This window comes from Seriola dumerili, unplaced genomic scaffold, assembly GCF_002260705.1.
Source record: "Seriola dumerili isolate Sdu_G_001 unplaced genomic scaffold, Sdu_1.0 BDQW01000166.1, whole genome shotgun sequence".
Classification (NCBI taxonomy): domain Eukaryota; kingdom Metazoa; phylum Chordata; class Actinopteri; order Carangiformes; family Carangidae; genus Seriola; species Seriola dumerili.
The window spans coordinates 293,162-299,583 of record NW_019174421.1 but is presented as its reverse complement, the minus strand read 5'-3'; the positions used below and the strand labels follow the sequence as shown (position 1 = coordinate 299,583).

Below are 6,422 nucleotides of genomic sequence, written 5' to 3'. Positions count from 1 at the left end.
TGTGAGCTGACGTTGTGTCCAGGGAAACAGGAAAACATCACATCATAGTCACCATTGTGAGAGGGGGCGCGACGTGTGTGTGTGTTGTGATCGGCATTATCTGTGTGTGGGTTTGTGTGTGTGTGTGCAAGTCTGTGTGGTGTGGTTGTGTGTGTGTGTGTTGTGTGTGTGTGTGTGATGTGTGACTACAAGAGTGTGTTAAGCTGCTGCAGCAGTGCAGTCAGATTTATGAGCGCTGCCAGGCCCATTCAGCCTTTTCTGCCTCTGACTCACCCTGTTCTCTCTGGTCTGACCTCCCCCTCCATCCAACCTCACTCTATCCACCCTCCCCCACCTCCTTCCCCCTCCCCCACCTCCTCCTCCAACCTCCTCCTCTTCCCCCCCACCTCTCCACCTCCTCCTCTTCCCCCTCCCACCTTCCTCCTCCTCATTCTCACCCCCCCCACCCCCCCCCACCCCCCCCTCTCTGGGTGTCTATTAGCTGGTGCTGCTTAAACGCTTCTTCTACAAACAGTCACGTGTATGTTTTTTAATCGGCTCAGTGGTGGAATTTTGACTTATATTATTATTACTTTTGTAATGCATATAATTAACATTTTTTGTGATTTAAATAAAATTTAATACGAGGTAAACAATTTAAGGCGACGTAATAAATGTAAAATGGTCAGTAACAACATGTTCCTCCGTGTTCAGCTGCTGTTCTTGATAAAATGACTCAGTGTCACGGCTTCATTTCCACGGGCGCTTGATTTCATCAGTTAAAAGCTCAGGACATCTCTCTTCTGTTTCCTCAGACTTGTTAAATTTTTTTGGCAAAACCCAGATTTTTAATTGAAGATCGCAGCGTTTTTACGACACGGTCTGGTTGAGTTTTATTGATTTGATTCACGCTCTGAACATCCTTTCGTAACTGACAGTCACTTCATTCACTCACTTCGAGACGTCAGAGAGAGAAATGAAGCAGTGATGGTGAAAGGAGGAAGTAACTTGAGTCTTTGTGAATGGCTGTTGGTTTGAGCTCAGAACTTACAGCTTTGTACTCCTCCCCTCTCACTACAACTTCCCATCATGCATTATTCAGGCAGAAAACACTGGGATGCATTTGTATTGACGGATGTGCTGGCAGTCGAGAGCGAGCTGACGCAGGACGTGAAGGAGGAGAGAAGAAGGAGGAGACGCGTTTTTCACCAGGAGGGAAGAAAGAAGGTTGAGAGTATCTTTCGTTAACTCTCAACTTCAGTTCATTCTTCATCTCATTCTTCCACTTCCATCTAACCTTCGTATATCTCAATTTTAAAACAAGCCCGATCATAAAAGGAACCTTCGCTAATTATGACTTTTAATTACCTGAATTGATCACCAATAATGAAGCAATTAACATTACAGAGTGAAGCACATCACAGTTGAAAAACAGAGTTAATATTCAATATTAGATGCCATTAATATAAATTCATATATCCACTGTGAGGGAATGTGTTTAATGTACAGAAATATATACAGGGATCGTGTGGAAGGTGAGGATCCCGTCCACAGGCAGAGAGACGGTTCAACTCACATGTCGTTCAGCGGGTTCAACGTCTCGTCTGAGCTTTTACTTCACTTTCTATGCAGGTTAAAACACGTTCAACATTAGAGCGAGACGTCAACAGGCAGCATGCAGGGGGGGGGGGTTAAAGGTTAGAAAAAGGGAATCGAATCAGAGGAAGGAAGAAAAGTAAAAGGATGGGAAAAGAAAAAAAAAGAAAATATGATCATCAATCAAGCACAAGAGAAACAACATGCAGAACCAAGGCGACGTGATCTGAAATTGCCAAACAACAATCTGACAACGAAGGCGACGTCGCAATTTCATGCGTCGCATTTAAAACGCAAAACTTACACATTTTAATTGAATATAAACAAATTTAATGCGAGGTAACCACAATTAAATTAAAGGGTAACACAAATTCAAGGATATAATAAAGTTATAAAATAAAATTTAATACGTGGTAATTAAAAATGAATTTGAAGTAACACAAATGTATCTCGTTATATAATATATATATATATATATATATATATATATAATATAAAAATAAATCTAATGCAACATAAAGGATGGAAAAAGAAAACAATAATTAATCATTATCAGGCAACACGAGAAACAAGAAAACATCTGCATTGGCAGAACAAAACTGTACGAGCAGGAAACTCTGAGCTCCTCTCTGAAACATGTGAAATTCACAATTCATCAAATCAATCAATCATTAATTCCTTTTCATCTGATGGTTTTCCCCCCTCTTTCCCTCCTCGTGCATTCATAACCTTCCACCTTCATTTAATCCCCAACAACTGCAGCTGCTGCCGCTCACAAGAGGTCTCTGTCTGTTACTAAAGGTCATTTTTAGCTAAACTTCAGGGTAGTTGAACCTTTGTTTGAAAACCCGGAGCTGGCACCACAAACCTTCCCCGTCCCTCAACAGGGAAAACAGTCTCTCCACTAGTTTCTGAATGAACCGGCCTCAATTTTAAATAGTCAGCAGATTGGAATCAACTGTTTCCTCTCTCTCATGTAGAGCAGACGGCCAGAGGGCAGCTTCATACAGTCTCATTACAGGAAGGTTTGATCTGGACCATTCGTCTCAACACCGAACACTTTTCATTTCAAATATCTGATGGTTTCTGTTGATATTTGATGAAAAAACTTTTACTTGTTGATTCATTTAGGAAATGCAGGGAATAATTTACGCACAATGAAAACAGGCGGTTGCAGTGAAAAAACACTGAAGCCTTGCATCTTTGTATGAAAAAGTGCACTATAATAAAGTTTCATTACTATGAATTAAAATACTGATTATGAAAACGTGTAGTTTTAAACATAAAAACATCAAACGGATTTTCTTGTCATCATTGTACATTTTCTGAACTTTACAGTTCCCATTTGTGGGACTTTGAGGTTATTGGTATTAACCAAGCTGTGCTGCGGCTTCAGTGAGTATAGCTGTGAGCTACAGCTCGAGCTCTGGTGTGATTTCAGCCTGGTATGTATTTATTCTGTTGATTATTGATCGGTGATTCAGGAATTGTGAGTGACAGCAGAGATGAAGATGTTCCTCACAGAGAATGTAACAGATCTGACTGAGTTAGTACTAAATGTGAACTAAAGTTAATGTGACGCAAGCAATCTGAGTCTCGTTGACACGAAGTTGCTGAACGGTGGCCTTCAGTGAAACTGGAGCCAAGCTGAGCCCCCGGGGGCCCCCGGGGGCCCCCGAAGTCCCGGGCCCCGGGGGCCCTGTGGCTCCAGAATCTGATTGGGAAAACCTGTTTGAAGCCAGGACTTTTTTTACAGATGCAGCGTTTGTGACAGCACAGACTTGGCTGCAAGGGCTCCAGCAGTTGCATTGAGTCATTTGCTGCTGAAGTCAACAGTGTGTCGGTGGTCAGGTTGAACGCAGTGCAGCTCTCTCAGGGCCTCGCTCTTCTCAACATGGACACAATTTTATTTCTTTTCCTCGTGTGTCGGAACTAGAGGACGATGAAAGTGGGACCTTGGCGGGCAGGCGCTCGGTGGACGGTCTGCCAACAGACTCATCAGAAGGCTCAAAAAACGGCGAAAGCTGCAGCGCTCATCAGTTTGAGAAGTTACAGGATTTAGAACTTTCCTTCTGAGGTTTACTCAAAGGTCACCGACACAATATTCAAACACTTCGTTTCTGTTGTCTACAGCTGTCACACACACGTTCAACCGTCTACCGCATCATCTTACATCATCTACAAGCTGCAAGGACGGTCTCGGCTTCACATCAACACCCGCCGTCACTGAGTGACTAAAGAAGCTCTTTGTTTTGAACCTGGTTTCATTGTTCACCAATTCTTTGTTCTTAATATAACACGGTTCCTCTGAGCTGCTTCCGTTCTTTCAGACTGGAGGCTACAGTGAAGGCGCTATCAGAAAGTTGATGGGACGGGCCAGGAGCTAGCTGGTTTAGCATGCTAAAACTCAGTTATGAGAGGGGACAAATGTGGTGAGAGTAAAGGAGTAAAGTTTGAATGTTTTCTTTTCTAGATTGGTTAAGAAAAACAGCTGCTAATGCTAACGTTAGCTATTTAGTAATAGCAAACAACTTGTACAAGTAGCTCCTTTATATGGTTTTCCATTGGTGTGTTTTGGAACTTTGGACAAGTCAGGTGAAGCTTGTATTCTACTGCTTCTTGTTCTTTTATGCTAAAGCTTAGGGCTTTAAGGCACAAACTCACAAGAAAAGAAGAGGATTGGAACAAAAATGTTGATGTTGTTTTTCTGACATGTTTCTTTGGACATATCTGCTTTTTTGGAAACTGGTCAGCCACGCATTACAGAAGCCACGGGTTCTTGTGGACGTAAGTCCAAGACGCATGGAAAACCCACGAGTGTGCAGACCTTGATGAGGCTCACTAACAGTGTGGGCGACCAGCACAGCCGGACCGCTCACCACCTCGCTGGGGCACAGGAGCGAGTGTTCACTGCCAGCACCAGGTGAAACGGCTTCACCTTGTGCTGAGCTGGAGCGGTGAGCGGCATTAATCTAAATCCACTAAACCACAGAGTGTTGGAATTGCATATCCAAATCGGGATTAGTGCTCATTTATTGAAGAAAAGCAGCGGCTTAATGAAGATCTGCTGACTCTGCTTGAATAAACACATTAAAACGTCCTAATTGTCCAGGCGGCGATTATAACACATGTCTTGAGACTAAAATCCATCAGATTCACATCCAGATCATCCCCTCATGAGGAATCTGCCTCCTTCCCCACAGCTTAAGCATTTTTTTATTTTTTTGAAAGAAGAAAACTTTAATGTGAAAGGAGCCACAGCAGGGAAAATGTTTGGGTTTGTGAGTGAACGCGCTCTCTGTTGAAAACTACTGCGAGCTGATACCCAGGATGAGACTCGGGGCGGTTCTAAGGTCTGGGAACCAGAAGGACCGCCGTCTCTGAAGAACCAGGAAGCTGCAGTTCCTCTACGACCACTAGAGTCCTTGGCTCCAACAGTGAGTCATCCCCATTAGGACTCCATGTTAAAAGATGTCCAACTTTACAGCAGAGAAAATAAACATGTTTAACAGTCCTGGTACAGAAAAAATGTTTTGGGTCTCTAGAGCTGATTTCCTCCATTAATGACACCTGTGTATAAAATCACCTGTTTTATTAACTCACACCTGTTATATTAACTCCACCTGTTATTACATACTTATTAAGGACTAAAGTTAATGGAGGATTTAGGGCGTGGCCCTCTTTGAGTTGACAGGGGGTGAGTGTAATGTTTGTCACGAAAACCATCATGACACAAAGTCTCAAGCTCCACCCACGCTCCTCCCTCTTTGACCATATTTGGATTGCCAACAACCTCAGAACCTAAGTGTGAGACGGTCTCTGTGAAACCACTTTAGTCATGTGAGTCACAGCTGACACATCTTTCATCAACAAGGTGATGAAGACCATTCTACAGATTCAGCTGTTGTTGTTGTGTTGTTGTGGGTTAAATTCAGTGCAGTGAGCAATGTGTGTGTGTGTGTGTGTGTGTGTGTGTGTGGTGTGTGGTTGTGTGTGTGTGTGTGGTGTGAGAGTCTTACTTTACGTTCAGGGTTGGGTGCGGCCAGGATTGGCAGCTGTGCTGCTTTCTTGGACCTGCTCCACATCCTCTGACGCTTTTCTAATTGCAGCCTCTGATTTCTCCTCCACCTGAAACACAAAACCACATGATTACAGTGATGTCATCATCAATCATCATCTTCAACAACACTCATTCATCAGATGAATTCTGTTTTCATGTTTACTCCAGAACAAATAAAACTGAACGTCTGCTTCATCTTCTCTTGTTGTTTGAAGCCGTTTCTGGACGAACGAAAGAATCTTTTGCTATAATATATTTTTATTTTTTAAAAACAAAAGTCAGAATCTCGCGCCAAATTACTAAGAATCTTTTACATGAAATTTTACATTGAAAATGGATTTTTCTTTCCTCAGTGGAATCATCTGTTTTTATTAAAATCAATCTGAGGAACGAGAGCTTCAGTGAATTTGTGCTTTTCTCCTTCAAACGTTAAATAATTGAATAAAATATGAGAAAAGACGACGTTGATGCAGCAGGCTGTGACCTCAGAGGGAAACTGAGAACAACAAATAAACATTATTAATATCTTATCAAATAATCTATTTATACATTTATAATTGAAATTGAAAAATAATAAATTAGTTTTAACTGCACATTGAAAGAGACAAACCGACTAAACCACACCACCACACACACACACACCACACCACACACTCACACACACACACACACACACACCACACACAACACACACACACACACCACACACACACACTCACAACACCCACACAAACACACCACACACACACACACACTCACACACACACACACCACACACACACACCAC

General features: G+C 42.4%; 1 protein-coding gene across 1 annotated transcript in view; it reads right to left on the bottom strand.

Moving 5' to 3' along the window:
* LOC111226844 (syntaxin-1B) overlaps window positions 1-6,422 on the bottom strand; it is a 63,027-nt gene that overhangs the window by 27,922 nt on the left and 28,683 nt on the right. The window lies entirely within an intron of this gene.